Genomic DNA, 21,835 nt, shown 5'->3' on the forward strand with positions numbered 1-21,835 from the left:
TCTTGACAAGCCAAGATGCAAAAAAAAACGTCTCCAACCAAGTGGGTCTTCCGACGACCCCATGTATTTTTCTATCTTATGGGCTTTTAAAATATAGAAATCCAAATTATTTAGTCAATTATTATTGGTAACTTATGTATTTGCGCAGGAATACGTAAAATATTAAAATGAAATGTCATGTATTTAAGCTAATATAATAGTTTCTTCTAACACAGTAAACTTATTTTGTGGCACCATTTTAATTGAAATTAATAAAATACTTAGTTTTTTCCACTTTTATTGTTTGTAATACCAACATGTTTCATGAGCAACGCTCACTTCTTCAGGGTTTTAATAATACGAGTATCATGTGAGTGCTCATGAAACATGTTGGTATTTATAGACAATACAAGTGGTAAAAACTAAGTATTTTATTAATTTCAATTAATAAAATAGTAATTTTAGGTACAAACTACTCCCCCACTTGGCTGCGGGATTATTAACAATGAATGAATATGTTTTTTAGTTTTGTTTAAATACATCGTGATGCTCCGTGGTACGAAAAATGTAACAATAATTTATTATTCTTTGCATTATTATCTTCTCTTGCGATCATAATCATATATTTAAATTTTGGTACATTTTAGATACATGCATTTCGATACATGCATTTCGATACATGCATTTCACTATATCTACTTGTCGTTTTTAGTATCAACATATTGTGTGGTTTAATATGTATTAAGAAATTAGGAGATATCAAATATTGCACTTCTATATAAAGTATCTACGTAGATTAAATATTTCTAGAATTAGAGAAAAACGCGTTATGGTAAAATATCACAAATTGCGCTGCATAAATAAAGTAGGGGCGTTTAGAAAAAAAAACATATATTCGGGTAATATAATACCACCAACATCGTCTCTCTTTGGGGCCAAAGGTATTGCCCAATTTATTCCATCTTACATAAACATCTTAATAGTGTCGTAACGTTGGTATGCAGTTTTAGATGACTCGGGATTAGTGCAACGGTTCTAGAGAACGGCGAAGTTTTAAAATTTATGTGGTACTCTTTGGATATCATTAACATAATTTTCAATGCTGTTGTTACGGTAACATATATTAATACACGAAAATATGCTGTAAAACATTTTAGTTTGATAGTTTGTCATGTTGTGTGTAATTTTTTAATTTAATTGTCAAAAAATTTAAAAAAAAACTCTTCTGTTGTTGCTCAGCTGATAAATGATCACGAAGATTCGAAGCATTGTTTGAATTGGCTTTTTCTGGATTTAGTGACCAATTCTGACATCCATGACCTTTCAACTTCTTCCAGCTTTAAAAACATCCCCTAATTGAGGATTTCATAGTCCCACTCGTTTCGTACTCTCGTGAAAACTGTTTTTAAATGAATAAAACGATCGCTCCAAGTGAGTTCACTCATTGTTGTCATGATATGTTTTGATATGCTTGTGTCATAAATAAAAAATAATTCAAAAATAAATTAATGAAAAATAATTCTCATTGAGATAGTTACGTTCTTTTGAACAAATTGTATAAATCCTTAGATGAAATATAATTTTTGTGTCCAGGGGTAAAGTGCGCTAACTTCGGGGGATGATTCTACGTGATTTTAGAAGCAAAAAAGAAAAATCACTTATTTCGAAAATCCAATGTTTTAAGGTCGTTTTTAGGTTAAAAATTCATTGTTGTTGTATCGGGTTAATAAATATTTTTCAATGGAAAAACATTTTGTAAAGTAAAATTAACATTGGAATTTAGAAAAAAAGTTAAATATAATTTTTACTTCTGCCGTCGTGTAGTATCACCTCCCGAAGATAGCGCACTTTACCCCCGGACACGCTGTATAATAATGAATAGTAAAAATAATAATATTAAGGTGACTCATTTAGCGCTACACAATATAGTTGGCTTAAAACCAAGATTTCTTTTATAACTAGTGACTTAAATCTAAAACTTATGGCTAATGACTAACGATTGAGACGTATAACTGGCTTAAAACTAGTTACTTAAAATGAAAAGTACTTAGTTATTTAAGTGTAAGCTTACAAATCATGATATTTAGGTTTTGATTTATTAATTAAATTTAAAATTATAAGAGAAAATCGGAATCACACGGAATAATTAATCGCCTAAATATCAATACAAATTGAAAATATCTCCTGAGTAAAAATAAATGCCGCCAACGGGAATTGAACCCGTATTTTCTGATGTCCGGTCAGGTGCTCTGAAACCACTGAGCTATGTCGGCTTATTTCCAACGCGCCAAATAATTAAATATGTACTAGTACCTCAATCAACAATTACTGCATATTACATTTTTTCCTCCTGTAACAACTTTATTTTTGTAGGAAAGGCTTTGTTAGTGCCAAATTTCTCACTAGATGGCGTCGAGATATATTATATCTTCATTTGTTGGTGAAATATTTTTGACTATTTTGACAAATATAATTATTTTTTAATGATAAACTTATGTTTAAAAGACAAGGTTTTATCCATAACACAAAGGATAATAATGCATAAAACCTTAGTTTATAAACATTAGTTTATCACTAAAAAAATACTCGTTTTAAAGTAATGTTGTCAACATGGACTAGGCGATGTATGTTTTGAGATGAGTAAATTGAATAAACTATTATTTAGAAATTGTTTTACGGCCTAGTAACTACCCTATGTTGTAGGTTATGTTAAAAGGGAAAATGAATTCACACCTGCTTAGCTTATTAGCACATCATACAAACAAAGAATTCCTCGTATTTTATGAAAGCCGTTGAATTTGCAGATGGAAAGCCATTTTAGTAAAGTTTAACATTGTCATTTATGGTCATAGCACCTTGACTATTAAAAAAAGAATTGTGTGAATGCTGCACAATTATGCCGTACTGTTCGGAGCCAGTTGAACTATGGCATGGCCAATTGGATTATGTTGTAAAGCTGAAGAGTGTGAGGAAGGGAAGGGGATGAACAAGAGGAAGGCTGGAATGTACCTACTTCAGAAGTGGTAATTTTAAGCAACGCAACGTTTTGATTCTGATTGTTGGCGTTATACCACTCCCAAAAGCTGAGGAAGTATCTGGCAATTCTTACGTATCCAATTTTTCGTGTATATAACAAACTGCTTCAACTTACTATATGTATACAAACGGTAACAAAAATACAATAAAAGTTAAAATAAGTAATCTGGAGCTAGTGAGACTATGGCATCCCCAATTGGGGTATATTATGAGGTGAAGGCAGGGGGAGGGGAAAGAGATGGGAAAGAAGAAGGTTGGAAAGTACCTGGCTATTCAGATCTGGTCACTAAACACTGGTAAAACCATTTCAAGCATCGTTTCAATTCTTTATTTATTGTTTCTTTACATTGTATTGTAATTTTTAACCTCACTAGGACAAGCCTGTGTTGAGGTTAATAATTTTACTTAAAATAATAAATAAAAAAAAAATAAAAAAAAATGGAATATTGGTCTTAGATCAGAGCGATACTAAGAGTATATTCCACTCTTGAACGTGACGCAAGTTATTTTATACATTATTTGGCTGTTTCAGGTTAATAATTATTAGTAATAATTTTTTATCCTTTGTGCTATGCATAACATTGGTTTGTCATTAGAAATATATTTTTTTATTTGATTCGATCTCTCTCTGATATGACCATTTTGATCATGATCCGCTAGATCTCTCTGATATGACCATTTTCTTCAACTAATGCTTTATCTTTATTAATCTAAACGAACGGATATTATGGTATGAAGTGTCCACTGTGCGTTGTTGCATACGGTCTGGAGATTAATATGAATGTATAAAAGTCCGGCGGGGATTAGAGCACAGATGTGTATTGTTTGTTTGTTTGTTCGTTGCCGAGCGGAAGACTAATCCGCTGGACCATTGTCCACCTCACGTATTGCGGGTCGCTACTTTTTGAGACATTATAATGTACAACCAGATGTGCCAATTCACTGTTTCTAAAACTGTAATCTACATATATACATATTAAAATACCTGCTTATGTTTGTGCCCGTAAATCTTAAAAGTAGTCGACCGATTTCGATAAAAATTTCAAAGTTCATTCTTATTAGTGCCAGTAGTGTTTAGAGAGTAGTTTGAATGATAAAAGAAGTCGGGGACACCCGAGAAATACTTAACCCAACATCTTTGCACCAGTATGAGATACGGAGTCGAATTAAATTTAGCAGTAATTTGTAATGAAGTTTTTTTAAGGCGATGCACTACGTCGTGTAATATTTTAAATTGAGCCGCTATCAATAAAAACCCTTACGTAGATGGCGATAAGGTTTAAATTCCCGCTTAACACCATCCGCCTGTTTTGATTTATGCAAGAAGAAAGCATGGCAAAAAGTGCCTTTTATTTTATTTTATGGATGTTCAGGCATATATATTTAATTATTATTCGATTTTATAAATAACTTAATTTGCCACATTATACAATAAAATTATAACCGAAAATTGGTTTGTAAGAAGGAGATTTTGAACTTTAAAGCAGTTTTCATAGGCCTTATACATTATTTTTTTCTGGGCTTATAAAAAGACTTATCTAAAAAATACTCGATTATTTCAAAGGCCAAGATGTATTCTACTCGCAGTATTTAATTAAAGCATCTGAAACATTTCTAAGCGGCCAAATTTTCAAACCAAAAACACATGATTTTGCATTACTACGTATGGCATCGCCTTAATACAAACATTGTGGGATACAGAAGTGAATAGTGGAAGAAGTCGGAGATGCCTGAGGAAGATATTAGCAACAGCGAAGCATTGCGGGGTTCACTAGTAAATAATAAAAAAAAGGAAAACAATATTCCAGGCTTCATTAATGCAATATTGAAGAATAAATTAATATTTTCTGCATTGTTGCCGATTACTATAAACGTCGGCTTTTTACTTTATTAAGGGGGGTTCATTCTTCTGCTACATATGTAAGTCCTTCATTATTGTACAAGCAACAGTCCCAATGGCATGTATTGCTAACCAATTTTTTAGTTATTAACTTGTACTAATGGCACATATTGCCAAAAAAATTGTCAAATATTACCTTTTTGTCCCAATGGCACGTATTGCCAACCAAATTCATCAGTATTGCTTGAAAATATGATTTTTTTCGAAATATTCTTCGTTGATAGTTTGGGCTCCTCGACCACAACGGGGAAAAGTTAAGTTATCGATACAAGTGTATTACAATGTCCTACATTTTTTTCCATCTTCAGGCACCAAATAATATAATGGCGGTGCTATGTTTGATTCCAGTTTATGAATAAGGACATCGCTTTAAGTGTAAATGTCGTTGCGCGAGAAAATAGATCAATATCTTTAGAACCAGTGCGAAAAATCGCTAAAGAACAACAAAACGCAGCCATTCCACGCTAAAAAAATGCTTTTTTAAATATTTTCTTTTATATTTTTTTATGTTTATAAAAAAAGTTACATAATTTACAGAAAACATAGTAATTATTTCACTTAATTTTATAAAAAGATGTACCTATAATAAAACAAGGCTTTGTATATGGAGGGTGTGTCATTTTGTTTGTTATTTTTTATGTACATGCAAAGCATTCAGTTTATACATTCAGTGTGTCTTAAAACGTGAATATTAAAATTTTTGTCGCTATTTATTTTTGGGATACGTTTTGGTCATGAATTATCACTTTTTTCATTAGTCTCGTGTAGTATAAGACACGCGTGATTGTTTTCTATACAGTAGAATTCATATTTTTCATTTGTCTCATGTAGTATAAGACACGCGTGATTGTTTTCTATACAGTAAAGTTCATATTTTTCATTTGTCTCATGTAGTATAAGACACGCGTGGTGATTGTTTTCTGTATAGTGTAGTTCATATTTTTTATGTATTTCAATAATAGAATTCGAAATTTAGAACACTTTCTTGAATTTGTTTATTATTATGGAACGCCATTGAGTGCTTAATGATAGTCACATCTATGAATTTTGTTTTCTAGATAAGAGATTAACGTTGTTATAGAAAACTATTACAAAAACGAATGAAAAGTTAATATTTAATTTAAATCATCAAAATAAAAAGTTTTGCTAATAAATAGTGAAATTAAAGTGTTTGTTTTAGTGAAAAACTAGTGGATAAAGTGCTTAAAAATGAAGTGTTTAAGATGGAAAATCACGAGGTGAATCGTCTGGTCTCACAGTTTGGGAACTTCTGGATTTAACTGCAGCATTCAATAAAATAAGGTAAAGTTTTTTTATTTTATGCCAATTTACATACAAAACGTTTAATAGCGTAATTTATTTTAAAGATTGATTTAGAATGTGGAAATATGTTTTGTTCTTTCAAGAGACCTCCATAAAGAAAAATATTGTATTTTATACATATGTTTTAAGGTTACACCAAATTAGCAATAATTATTTTCAAACACTTAGCAGAAAATCAATGAAAGTATCCAAAAACTAAAAACTGTTTTTAAAAGGTGAGAAATACTAATTTAAAATTTTATTATTGGAAATAAACACATCATTTTTCATTAAATCAAAAAGTCAAAAATTTAAAAATTGGCTAAACTTTTTTTCCTCTAAATCTCGAACTAAAATGACCGATAATGAAAAAAAACTTCTTTTATTAGACAAGTGTATTATAAACATTATTGCCGGATAGATTTTTTGTGGTTTCACATAAAAATAATGATTAACAAAATTTCATAATTTTTTCAATATGCGATCGGAACACTTAGTTTCATAGAGGTGTACAAATTTTTTTTTTAATTTAAATATAAAGCGTGGTGTTTTTTCTTTCTAAAACCGTTAAAATAATATTACTAATCATGATAGTGAGGGAGATACAACAATTTAAATGATATCATTTTATAAAGAAATTGTTACGTTTGATAGGCAATGATAGTTAAATTTAATTTACAAATTTACAAATTTTCCACGGTTCTGCCCTAATACATTTAAATGATTTTATTGATTAATCCCCATCAATTTTATTTGCTGACCGGATGCCCAGGAGTCGAAAAGATTTTTTTATAAACTGGCAACATCAGTTTTCTTATATCACACTTCTAGGTGATATGTGTTCGGTGATGAACAGTCATTTTACATAATTTGTAAAGCGAGGTACTGAATTGACCAAATACAATTTAATCCATTTTTTGAAGAGGCGGAACGTAGGTGGGTGAGATTGTTTTTTTAGGTAGGCAGGTAGGTACTTTCCAACCTTGGAAAAAAACACACGAGTGAGCTGAAAATGTATGCATTTAGATATATTTGATTACGTGGCATTAATAGATAAACCGACAGAAGTATGCTTTGGGCGTGTCTGAAAGTAGCTCAAAATTTTTGACCAAAAATTTCAAAACTGGCCTCCTTCATACCATATAACCAACACATTTGAAATAGGTCACCGAGTTCATCGGGTGAGGTGTGTTCATGATGCGCCCGCCCACTGCAGTGGGAGGGATATATTCATGTCCGTCACTTCTTGACAAACTGATCCCTAGATTCTTACCCAACCTTCATACCTTTTACCTTCCCAGAACTTCCTCTCGTTTCTTTCCTTAAAAAGACATCCCAAGACAGCATCCCAAAGGATGACATAGGCCCTGAGACATGACCAGAATTAATTAATCCCTTCCTCTAGCCCCCTCTTACACCACCTCACAACGCTGTCCAACCAGGTAGCAATATTATTCTACTGTCTATGCCGTATACTAAATAATATATAGTAAAAAACGAATACTTTCTTAAATCGATAATCAATTGCCCAAAAGGCAAAGATCTTTTAAAGAAAACGTAAATTGGCCAAATTTGATTTCTTTAAAATCGCATCGATCACATTTCTAGGAATTTAATGCTCAGTGGATTGATGAATGAAAAAAACTACAAATGCCAGAAGTGACAGATGTTTTTAAATTATCCTTACGTCATTTAAAATCCGAAGTTTGAATCAATAGACCAACAATAATCATTATTATATGTGTGGGTGTTATTAATCGGTAAAGATTTTTTTAAATCACACATTATACTACCTACTTATTGTAACTTCTCTTTCTGATAAATGCGTTGTTTATAATAGAGGGTGAGATAACAACGGTGCTTTCTGTGGTTTGCCTTTATCTAACACCTTGAGGAATAATAGATTGATGAGCCGACATTACCTAGCCAAGAACAGGTCACATTACTATCCACGAAGTTACCAGTTCAAATTAATTTGGCGGAATCGTGGTGAATACTTCAATGGAATGGTTCAATTAATTAACAAAGGACTTGATGAATAGCAAATTAACAACTATCCAATAGTGTTTATTTAATTTATTTATTTATTTAAAATATATCGATTTTGGAGGCTGGAACCATTTAGTGGATAACCAACATCTACCATAGGTCACCCCAAATGTTTCGCTATGTTTGGTGACTTAGCAGGGGTGCCCGGGTTCACCTGGTGAGGTGTGCTTAGGATGCGTCTACCCACCAGCTGCGTGTCGTGCCAGATTGGGAGAGGCTGGTTTGGGGAAACCCGTTGACATCTCCAAATCCATCGCCTTGCGCCGTACTGTAAGGGATATGTTCATATTTCCGTCACTTCTAGATTCACTGATCGCTAAATTCCTACCAAACCCTCATACCTTTTACCTTCCCAGAACTTCTTCTCCTCCCTTTCCTTAAATAATCCATTTTCCACGAAAAAATCTCACAAAACAACAAACAAAAACGTTTTTCAAAGTTGCATCTCATTCAAAATTTAAATATAAATAAAAATCTGTTTATCACTTTAATTTGTGAAAATTATCACAAGTGGTGGGAACGCGCGACGACCTCTCCATCGAAAGAATTTACTGTGACTGAATAAAATGGCTGACAAATTAGCGGGACCAAACAAACTGACTGTTACGATTTCCCCTAAACGCCAGTTGCATCAACATTGAAATAAAAAAAAAACTTCAGGCCACAGCAGCCCTTGTAACCTTTCTTTCTAGATGGCCCTCGTATATTAATACTACGAAATTTTCATTATTACGGATTACCTCGGCAGTGGAATGAGATAAGGGTTAGAATAGTCATCATAAGCTAGTAAAAATAAAAATCCGATGTATTCTAACATGGCCACCAAGATCACCGGAGGCCGCAAAGGGTAAAATCTTTTTTTAAAGACCCTCCATACAGCATCTCAAAAGATGACATAGGACCTTGGGACCATTTGAACCCGCAACCTTCGGCTTGCTAGTCGAGAGGCTTACCCCTCGACGATAGAGGCTGTCAAATGTGTAATGTATAATAATCTATCGACAAATAAATGTTTTTATAAACTTTATTATAATTATTCATAGTTTTTAGTTAATTATTCAATTTGTAAACAATTTTCTTCACTAAGAACAGCAGGCTTTAAAAAACTTTTCTTTATTCGATTACAACGATCTTTTATCATCTAGCAAAAACATTTCTCCTCGCCTTGTTTCAAGCCACGGCAAAGAGCATTTTCTATTTTTATACCTTTATAGCACTGCGTCCCCCATTTACTATTATTTATTTAGCTAAGTGCATTCCGCCAACACAATGCCACTGCAAATAATGAAACTTATGCAGCATAACTCAAATACTCGATGCGTAAAACTCGCTACACTGAACACGAAAAAATCTCACAAAATAACAAACAAAAACCACACGTAACCAAAAAAGGCAAATCCACCATACTGCTTATTAATTCATCAATACTCTTGATTGATCTCTTTTGATTAATGTATGTTTGCTTGCTAGTTCTCTTGGTATTGTTTAGACGGGTCGTATAAGGAGAGCTACACACGTCTAGACATTGAATTTTCTTCCATAAGAGGTAATGAAATTGAGGCAAGTTTTGAGAATAAAATGCTATACACACGGCTTGACATTTCAGTTGCACAAGGTTCCTTTCGTGGAGTTGTGATTTTATCCTTAGGGAAATAGTAATAAAGTTTTAAACGAGAAGGTTTTTGCAGAAGAAGCAAACACAGGTATGGTGACATTGCTACAATCTTTGAAACGCGATCCATAATGTCAAGTAATATGGATTGCAGAGCGATGTAATGATTTTAAAACAATGGAATATATTAACTTGCAACAGCACTTTGGTGATTGACCATCATCTTTTTCGGATAGCAGATCCATTGCTTCTTCAAGGTGTCTCCAGTTTCCCTGTTTTTCTTTGCTATTTCGGCGGCCTCTGTCCATTGCAGACTACACCTCTCCATGTCCAGCAAATGTTCGTCTTCCCTCCTTGAACGTTGTCCTGTCATCAGATTAATGGCCTTAGCTGTCCTGTGTCCTTCCACGTTCTCTACACCATTTTACTTTTCCTCATCGATTCCTTCTACTCAATGCCATCAATACTGGGGCATCAAAAGCAGAAAATTTTCGTAAACAGCGCTAAGGAAATATTCGCGGAGGAGCAATTCTTTCAAATTATAATCATCGCATTGGAAAACCTTTAGCACAGACTCAGTGAATACAAAAAAAAGATAAATTGATATAATGGACTACCTAGATGAAGACAACCCTTGAACACCATCTCAGGAGACCCAAAAATATCTCCCCTTTACTGAATTATCAACAAACGAGCACATATTATTGTAGAATTTAAATGAAATTAAATATACTTACTCAAGGGCATTCAACATCGAATTAATACTTTTAAACAAACACATTAAATCGCAAGTAATTCTTGGTTCCGATAATTTTAATAAATAAAATGAGTAAAGTAAGTAGCCGTTATCTAGATATTCTCTAGTAATACCTATTCTAAAATTGAAAAATCTTAAAAAAAATATTTTTGTTGTTTGAATGGTGTGCGAATGAATTTGGAGACCAAATATTCGATATGACTACTTACTAGTGACATAATGTATTTTCCTTATTTTGATTTTTTATTTTTTTGTTTGGTTTTACGCCCAGCCAGACTTTAAGTGATAGTGTTTATACTATGAAAGTTATTAGATACTTCTAAAATATAATAATAATAATATATAGCAATAATATTTGACAATGTGTACCTACTTGGATGTACACATTGCTACACATTTCTTAAGAATGATTCATGGATGGTTGGAAAAAATGGCTATCATGCAGAGCATTGCTTTCTATGTTCCCAATATATATCTCTGTCACCGACAGCTTCAACATTTCTAGCTTCCAGCCTGCAGGACTAACCTGCCAAAGGTCATGCCGGTGGAAAGAGCAATCTTGCAGCTGCCTTTAAAATACAAGCTCTGTTTCTACTGGTATTGTAGTTGATACAGTCTGTTTATATTTATGTAATTCTACTCTACAAATATATTTAAAAATGCACTAAAATTTACACCTTTGTAATATTTTTAAACAAAATTGAATTGAATACCTCGAATGCACCTTCTGATTTATCGTGATCAAAACCTTTCCATCTTCCTACACGATTATAATTTGAACATATACGAATTTGATGGCTAACTTATATGACGTTATATGTATTTGAAAGTCTGATAGTATGAATATTTATTCTGTGTGGGCATCTGGCTAGACAATGCTGCACCAGAAACAAGTCAAAGCCCGGCTCACGCAGTCATTCAGTCATTGACATATTCGCATGCATAATATTAACATTTTAAGTATTCAATAATATTGGATATACCTTTGCATTTTTTTATGTTATTGGCTTGATAAAAAAGTTTGTATCGTTAAGAGCATTTTTTAAAAATCGTGCACAATAGACGAACTACTCGATAACGTATTTGACTGCATTGTTCATGCTTTCGCAGTTGTCCGATTACTAAGAGTTGTTATTGTACAGGGCCAGTGATACTATGGCATCCACAAATTGAGGCTGAATGTATCGGAGAGGAGAAAAAGATGGGGAAAACAAATTGAAGAACCTGCTTATTCAGATCTTTGCATCTATGATAATTCGAACTATGATATATAGATTACTCTCTGCAGTTGTCCGACAGATGTCGGTAGTATAAAGGATCGCCCCTCCATTATGGCTACCAGGATACGAAGAGACGAGAAATTTAAGAGAATCTAAGAGATTTTGAGAGCATAATAGAGAGGTCGTTGGCATCCATGCCATCCTACACACGTTCCTGATTATAAGAGTTATTAGTCTAAATAAAGACGCAGTGTTTTGTTAACAAACAGTAACAACAGTAGAAAATACTAAATATCATCGTTTTAACGTTGAAGAACTTTGTACTTATAGCTGGCAACAACTAGCAGGTGAATCCAGGGAAAATATCCAGTTAAAGTGTAATAATAAATAATAAAGTACATAATAGCAGGAATTCATCCGGTCATTTCTTACATAAACTCCATTTCAATATGGGGGTTTAAATCGAGTTTTTTTCTTCCATGCTACTGAATTAATTGATTCAATACAAATGAGTAAAGAGACTCGGTCAGCCATATCGCCTTTAGACATTGAAGACTGTGAATTTTTGTATTACCTATGAATAATGTAAATTAATTAGTATTAACTGACAGGTAAGGCCAAGAAATTATCTTTTAAGGCGGCCTAGACATCCTGCCCACTCAATCTTTCTCCACTCTAAAAACCGTCGATCTCTTTGCAAATATTTGTCAATAATTTCTTTACTTCATTTGTGACCCTGATATTTTTTTTGGGTGATTTTTAAAGTGTGCTGTTTACAGAAATAAAATAAAAGTTGTGTAATATTAAATTATAGTCCAATAGTTGCAGACTTTGCACAATATATGGAAAATTGCCCCCGTTGAAGGGAGTAGATTATCATCTCGATTCCCTTTGTAAACTCCCTGACAGTAGTTTTTTTTTCAAACACATATTTTTGAATTTCACTTTTGTTTGCGTTAGTGAATGAATGCAAATCTCGAAAGTGGAAATTAATCCAATTTCTAGCATCTGATAGAGCTGAAACTCTGCAATTAGAATAATTGTTGATGACAATGTATTCTATCAACTTTTGGTCGCAAGCACACATACACACGCCGACATATATGCATTTTTCTGGTATTGGATGATAATAGGTAAAATACGAAATGGATGTCGGTTTTACCCGATCGACATTTGGCGACGTTTGTAGAACTGGTGACTCCATTTCATCAGTAGGAAGGTTCAATTCTCAGTTAAACGACAATTTTTTTTTAATTTTTAAAAGAAATTTTAAAATAAATGGGTTTTAAAATTTAAAATAAATTTACGGGTTGAGTTTTCTGTATTGAAATAATGTAAAATGTGTTTTAGTCTTTACACAAACCTTCTTCTGAGGGAGGTGCGGTTATAAAATCCACATAAATAATTCAACCCTTAAATACCAGCGCAAAAAATATAATCCCCCTTCCGTCAAATTCTCTGTAATTCCATAAATAATTCACCCTTCATTTTCATAGCCGTGCAGTTCCATTCGCTTTGAAAACTTTCCGGACTTCATCCCCGCTTTTTATCCCGAAACAAAAGAGTCCCACGTGAATGGAACTCCATCCGTGTAATTCTCTCCAACCCCCTCCCCTTACTAACCCCCCTCTACACGATTCAATTCTTCACGAGTTCCACAAACGGCCATAGGTAGATCTCAGGTCGTGAAAATTTTAATATCTGCATACGCTCAAATGGGGTCACTTCAGTTGCAGTTGTAAAACATAGACATATTTATTTCATGTTGAAGTATTATCAGTCACAATGCACCCTTATGCTTAGAATTTTGGAGAAATTGTCAAATGGCAAATGTAAATTCATTGTTTTTAGATTTCAAAGATGGCGGACGATAAAATTTGTGAAAACGTCAAATGGCAAATGGAAATTCATTGTTTTTAGATTTCAAAGATGGCGGACGGTAAAATTTGTGAAAACGTCAAATGGCAAATGGAAATTCATTGTTTTTAGATTTCAAAGATGGCGAACGATAAAATTTGTGAAAACGTCAAATGGCAAATGGAAATTCATTATTTTTAGATTTCAAAGATGGCGGACGGTAAACTTTGTAAAAACGTGATGAATTATTTATTTATCCTCCAAATGCCTTACACAACCATCAATGTGTGGTAAATGTACATATCAGTCGTGTAAAATTGAAAACACGTTTATTTTATTTTTATTTTATTTGGTACAATATTTTTTACATTTTAAGTTTTCCAGTAATGTAGGCCTCACTGGGTGGCTTGCCCGTGCTGAGGACTTCATTTTATAATATGAAAATATAATCTACATAATACATTTAAAGAGAAAATAATACATTTAAAATTAAAAATACATAATATATTTAAAATTAAAAAATAATACATTAAAAATAATCTTGTGTGTTTGTGAGTGATGTGTGTTTATATTGGTTTTGTGTGTTACGTGTAGGTTTTGTTTTTATTTTATGCTATGACATTTTGGTAATATTGTCATTTTTGTTCTTTAATCCATTTTGTAATTTTGTGTGTGAATTTATTTTTATTTTCTTCAATTTTTATTTCAAATTTTACACCAAGGCTGCCCAACTCCAGGCCCGCGGGCCACAATGTGGCCCGTGAACGAATTATAAGTGGCCCGCGTGAACCATTTTCAAAAAAACCCGCCAATCCGCCAATTTGAAAAAGTGTCGCGGGCCCGCGGAAAAACAAACAATGCAGCTTGCGCGCGGTCACCAGTGTTGCCAACGTAGGCGATTTATCGCTATTTAGGCTACTCAGAACGAGAATCAGCGACGAAAAAATCTAACCTGTTGAACTTACTTTTTAAACAAAAATACACCGGTTTTTGCCACCTCCCCCCCCCCAATTGTTGTGGGGAATCACAAATGATTTTTTTTGCCTGCGCGGAATTTTTTTTCTCAGCGAAGTTCCGTAACAACCCCCCCCCCCCCAATGGATTTCAAATATTTTGTGGGGAGCACTCATTTTGAATTTTTTTTGTGGTCAATTATGTTTTTATAGAAATTCTCTAACACCCCCCCCCCATGGAAATAGGAACCGTCAGGTATTCAGTGGCCCGCCAGTGATTCAAAATCGTCAATTTCGCCCAACTGTTAAAAAGGTTGGGCAGCCTTGTTCTACACTGTTGAAAGCTTTATAGCATGGTATTGGTAGTGTCTTTGTCCAAAGCTTGAATTTACTGTCGGAGTTTTTATGTTTTCTTTGTACGCTTGTCTAACTGGTCTGTTAGTGTTATTTTGTGTGTGTTGAAATTTATTTATTTTTGTCAAAAATGTAGTTTAGTAGTGTTTCAACGAATAATTGGCGTATATCTAGTACGTCACAGCTGTTGAATATTTGGTCTGTATCAGTCGGTCTATGTTTTTTTAGTATTACCTTTAAGATCGTTTTCTCTGCGGTTTCTATGTAATTGATAGCCGAGTATTATTATAATAATTATTATTATTATAAGTCAAAATTGTATAAAGGTGATGTACCGGGGCGTGAAACATTTGCATCAGGTGAAATCACGCAGTCCATGTAGATGTCGATAAGACTCAAACTCCCGCTTAATACCAGCCGCTTGTTTTGATTTAGGCAAAAAGAAAACATTGCCTAAAAGCGTGCTTAAATTTTTTTGATCATTTTCTCAAGAACTTAATTTGCCTTACTACAAATAAAAGGTTTGTATACTTATTTTTTTCTGGGCTAATGAAAAGATTTTTAAGTATATTATACATATTTTATTATGTATTTCATTTATATATAGGTCTTAATTTCAATATTAATTTTCCAATTCTTTGAAAGTTGTACTCAAGTTCTGCTACACGGAGAACAATGAATATTGCTAATTTATTAAGAATCTCTTGTCACTTAAAACGGGTTGTTAAACAGAATTTGAAACATTCGTCATATTTGTCAAGTTAAATTTCAAGTTTTTTAATGTTCTATGAAATTTAAATGATAAATAGGTTAAAATGGGGTATGCGGGGTTTGAGCAGCTTTTTCACTGTGTGAAGGTGTAGAGTCCTTGAGGCGATATGCTACGAAAATAGCTCCATATAATAGCGGGGACAGTAATTTGTAACCTTGCCTCTAATTTTGGTACTGCTTGCTTGGCCACAGTCGTAAACAGAATCTTAGATGTTTTTATGAAAGATGAAGTCAGTTACTGTACCTAAAGAGGGTATCAACTACAGTCCCGTGCACCGTACATGTGCACTGGTAACTGAATTCGACGCAAAATATATGAACATTGAAATGTTTAAGAGATGCTCAAAATTTTTAATGATATAGTTGTGGTTTTATTCCTGAAATTTTTCAAATCGGTACCTACAAAAAATAAAGGCATTTTCAGTGAGTAGGTTGCAAGGTTAAAGAGATTGGGGAAGGAAAGTAGATATCGAATAGAACGGCTAGGAAGTGGATGGCTATTCAGATATTGTCACCAAATACGGCTAAAGGAATCTCGATCTATACGCTTCAGTGTTTGTTTATTGATTTTCTAAGAAAAAAAATAATGCCGTCCTTGTTACTCCGACGCAACGCATAAAATTAATAAAAACCGTGAAAAATCACGGGATATTAAAATTGTAGGATTTGAAAAGCTGAACGCATTTTTCATGTGAGGCATTCAAAAATAAACATTATAATTTTTAGATTTCATCCAAATTTTACATTTCGAATGAACGCCGTTAGTAAACTTAAAAATTACGATTCTGCCAAAAATTCGACAAAAGAAAAGTAAATTTTAAATAAAGATTTACTAATTGATTAATTAAAATAAAATAAAATTTGTAGGTACCTTCTTTATTGCTTGTCTGAATTATTCCTACAATCAGTTCCAATTTTGAAAATGCCCCTTAAATTCAAAGCAAATCAAACCCCGTGTTTGTAAATATTTACAGCTAGCTGTAGGTTCGTATTACAATATTACAAACCTTCTATGATGGAAACAGTTCATATAAAAATGTATGCACACTTTGCATCGGGTATAATATGAGAGATCCAAAGACGAATGACTTTCAGAAAGTATGTTAAAGAGACCACAAATCAAGTGAAATATTTCCCTCTTGAAATGAGAGCCAATGGTAAGCGAGCAAGTGCTTGAAACAAAATAAAACTTAAAATGGTTCCATGATAACTCAACACAATGTTAATTTAACACACCATTAGAAAGTTATCGTTAAGAGCTATAATAAACTAACATATAAACTTAACTTACGTAACCTAATTTACCTAGTTTTTGTTTCATCACTTTCTATGACTTTATATAACTTTTTAAAGAAAAGTTGAATTGTCTTTGTATATCCGGTTACTAAAAATAGTACATCAGAGGTGGGTTAAAAAAAATAACGTAGTATACCCACTCGCGGGATGAGTGTTCGGTTTTTGATTTAACCTAGTTTTTGGTTCATCACTTTTCATGACTTTATATCACTTTTTATAGGTGTAGGTTTATTTTGATCTGATACCAGATATGCATGCTTAACTATTGGTAACTGCTATTCAAAGCCAATGAATACACCTAGATTTCACCGCTTACATTATAGAAAACAATCGCTGAAGATGTTTTTGCGAGCTTGCCTTAAGCCAAAAATCGTTCGATTACATAAAAAATAAATTTAATACGATGACATAAATTAGCAAAAAAATATTAAATATAAATACAATGTTTAACTATTCATGTATCAATACTTGAATGGAGGTGACTTGAGCGAAGCTGTACATCCTTGCTTTAGTGGAGCGCTGTGCAACTGGGCGACAGCCTGGATGAGAGTGTTCTCAGTTTTCCGGGATCATTGACTCATTACGGCTAATCTGTGACGCATCAAATCAGCAAAACCATACCCCCTTTCCTCTACAAATTCCTCTTCGAGGTGCTGCATCGCGAAGGGAGGCCGAAAAAAAACGATTTTTGATTTTATTAATTTTTTTACATTGTTTTTGTAATTTTTATTAATAAATTTTTAAGATATTTATCATGTTTTACATCATAAAATATAAGTATTGTAAATAATTTCTCATTTTACTTAGCAATATTTTTATGTTGTTTTTAAAGATTTTGTTTTTCTTTAAAGTTATATTTGTTGTTAATTTGATGCAACTATTTTGACTATAAATTGAAAGTTCGTATGCTATTTTCCACAGTTATCAGATCTTAGAAAGGATCTCTGTCGGGAAGTGCACTACGAGCTTTCTTATATTAAGGAATTTAATATGAAAATTGCTACTCGTATGTCACGGGGGTGGTTCAGAATTTCATCAAGTCAGGTTGGTCTAAGTCCCTACCAACATAGCATAACGATTACTGGATATAAGTTACCCCTTTTACTACTCTATACTACATATGTTATGTACTACCGGTCAGTGGCTGAATTGGCATCGCGTCTGGGTCCCACCCAGGTCTCGTTTAGTAATCAGTATATAGTAATCGTTTTGATACTACCCACACTCAGGCAGTGCCTTGGTGGGTTTTCATTTGTTGTTTATACTATTTGTTATTAAATATTATGTTATATAATAACAAATAGTATAAACAATTAACTAATTTACTCAGCTTAATTATCTTTCATATACAACGTTGATATAATCAACAAATACAATATTTTTATTTCCGACACTAATACCAGGAATGAGTCATTTGGATACTCGCTAGAACATAAACTGCATGCAATCGGCTATACTTTCTCAGAAATAATAGATGAGTTCAACTGCTCATAAATAAATATTAATGTAATTAATTATTATTCCTTTGCATTCATTCTACTTTATAATTCAAAATAAAAATAATTTCATTATTATAAATATCACATATTTGTAAAAGCACGTATGGGCGTATAGTATAAATGAATAAAATTAAACTAACGAAAGATTATTTTATACTTTTTTGGTTAAACTTTATCATATAATTGGTGTGAATCATTACTAAATAAAAGAATCACATTAACCAGGAAATGTCTGTTCTATAATACAAACGAATAATAAATTAAAAAAAAAAAACATGATAATGGGAACATATGTCACTAAAGCACAAAGGTTAAATAAAATCTTATGTGTATCGGATTTCAGAAACATGAGAATAATTTTACATAAATTTACATTAAAAAACACGTAAAAATCATTCCTAACGTTACAAAACTGTGTTAGAATTATTTTTATATGGTCCATTAATTTGAAAAAAAAAACACATTTTTTTTGGAGGCACGTAGTACGTACTTGGTATTTATTTATATATTTGTATCATTAACGCCTTTTGGCTTTTACATAATGTAAATTTTAGTTTCAGACACAAACTATAACGCGATAAATTAGAATTGGATACCTAATAGGGATGAGTCGTTCATGAGCGTGCCGCACAATTAGAATTGCACCAGAGATGTGCAAAATGGGTACCCAAAACCATTTGAAATGCAAAATGGAAATGGGTCAAAACTTTTCCATTTGAAAATGCAAAATACCTATTTTCAAAATGCATTGAAAATGCAAAATGGTTTCTCAGGTCAAACAATTAAAATAATTATAGAATTTTTAAACAATTTTGTCATTTCATAATGGACATCAATGTAGAACAAACATTATACATGATGGTAAATCCAAAAACACCACGACTACACATTATGAAACCACAAATAATTTGCGCGGGACTAATGTTGCCAACGTAAAAACATAGAAACTATATCTAACATTTAATATAACAGAGTGGAAGATACTACCAGTATCGCCCTGGTGTAAGACCACCATTCAGAATTGAAACGTTGCTCCAAATGGCTTTAGCCGTGTTTAGTGACTAGATCTGAATAGCCAGGTACTTCCCCACCTTCCTCTTTCCCTTCCCCACTTACCTTCAGCCTCACAACATCCCCCAATTGGGGATGCCATAGTCTCACTGGCTCCAGACGGGAGCAGTTGGGACTCTTGTGAGGTATTCACTATAAAAAAAAAAAAAAAAAAAAAAATAACAGCGTCATGGCCCCATATTCAGTATTTGAATCAGTATTTTTTGTAATGGTTTCACTCAATTGCCAGGGCTCCTACCAGGGAGCAACTTGACAAATGGAAATTATCTCTCATAGCGAGGTTGAGGACCGACTGATATTTGGGGCTTATGAAAAAAAGATGAGTAGAGATAGTAGGAAGAATGTTGCAAAAAGCATTTAAAATGGAAAATGCATTGAGAAAAGCATTTAAAATGCAAAATGCAAAATGGTTTTTAGAAAAGCATTTAAAATGCAAAATGGAAAATACCCATTTTGCATTTTGCATTTCCATTTGAAATGGATTTATTTGAAATAAAGCACATCTCTGAATTGCACACCTAATAGCGATGAGGCGTTCATGAGCGTGCCGCACAATTAGAATTGCACACCTAATAGCAATGAGTCGTTCATGAGCGTGCCGCACAATTAGAATTGCACACCTAATAGCAATGAGTCGTTCATGAGCGTGCCGCACAATTAGAATTGCACACCTAATAGCAATGAGTCGTTCATGAGCGTGCCGCACAATTAGAATTGCACACCTAATAGCAATGAGTCGTTCATGAGCGTGCCGCACAGTTAGAATTGCACACCTAATAGCGATGAGTCGTTCATGAGCGTGCCGCACAATTAGAATTGCACACCTAATAGCAATGAGTCGTTCATGAGCGTGCCGCACAATTGAGCTAGCTCTTTGTAAAGAGCTGCATTCGTACGACTCCCGGTAAGACTCATGTATCTGAGTATGTGATCAAAATTAATATTTAGATAATTTTAATGGAGCTATTTTACTAAAATATCTCCTGATAAAATGGGTAACCATTCAATTGAGCCGTCGTTAAATTGAGTGAACTCTTTGAGCCGGGTCTTGATAAAATGAGTCATGACCCATCGCTGGTACCTAAGTAATAAAAAACCGTATAAGCGTATAAAACACTAAAAAGATTTTTATTTTATTTATTTAAATTTAATTTTTTTTTATTAATTATTTTATAAGCAATAATTATTAGCCTGAAACACTCATCCACATTGAAAAATCTCCTGATAAAAGATACATGACGCCAACGGGACTTGAACTCGTGTCCTTTCGATTTCCGGTCGACAGCTCTGACCACTGAGCTAGGGCGGCTTATCTCTTATCCGCGAAATAATTCAATATATACTAGTGTTTCATTAAAAAATTGAATTGAAAAACATGATTTCGGGCAGTAATAAAAACGATAAAAATCAAATTTTATTACTTGAGAGATTTGTCCTTCTCTATTATCTCTGCATATCCCTTCAGTAACTTTTAGCAAAGTAAACGTTAAAATGTGCTGTTGGAAATTTAATCTTACATGAACACTTTCATAAAATTGTACGGATAGTTTTCTTTTGAAGGGAAACGAAGGATGAAAAGTAAGTTAATTATGCAAAGGAGATGACAATGGAATGGAGTCATGCTTCAGATACCTTCATGCACTGTTTCAACACATAAAAACACCTGCCTCGGAAAAAAATGCTGGTAAAGTTCATCCTTTGACAGTGAAATCATTAACAGGCAAACTGCTAATTAGGTTCTATAACTTGGTATATATGGAAGTGAAGTAATGTTCAATTTATTATATCTTTCAGTTATTTAAATGTTTGTCTAATCAATTAAATACTAGTATGACTATGAAACTCAAGACTTATCTCTTCAGAAAGTCTATACGAATATAGATAATGATATTCTCAATGGATTCTTCCGTGCTGAGTATTTCACTTACATATTATTAAAATAGCAGTGATAATTTAAAGTATTTATAAATATATTAAATAGTAGTATTTTTTAAATGGTAAACTAATGTTTATAAGACAAAGTTTTTATGCATAGCACAAAGGATAACCAATAATAAGTCGCCTGAAATATCCATACAAATTGAAAATATCTCCCAAACGTAAATACCGCAGACGGGAATTGAACCCACACCTTCTGATGTCCGGTCAGGTGCTCTGGACCACTGAGCTACGTCGGATT

At 33.0% G+C, this 21,835-nt stretch overlaps 1 protein-coding gene across 1 annotated transcript in view; it reads left to right on the forward strand.

Annotated features, from left to right (window-relative positions):
- Positions 1-5,981: 5,981 nt before the first annotated feature.
- The window catches only part of Lrt (Leucine-rich tendon-specific protein), a 311,734-nt gene continuing 295,880 nt past the window's right edge, over positions 5,982-21,835 (forward strand). Inside the window, exon 1 of the mRNA XM_089646371.1 lies at positions 5,982-6,217. The gene's annotated coding sequence lies outside the window, so the exon portion shown is untranslated. The remainder of the gene's footprint in view (positions 6,218-21,835) is intronic.

Source organism: Hesperophylax consimilis, chromosome 24 (assembly GCF_061612785.1).
Source record: "Hesperophylax consimilis isolate HC1 chromosome 24, BYU_Hcon_1.0, whole genome shotgun sequence".
NCBI classification, from domain to species: Eukaryota; Metazoa; Arthropoda; class Insecta; order Trichoptera; family Limnephilidae; genus Hesperophylax; species Hesperophylax consimilis.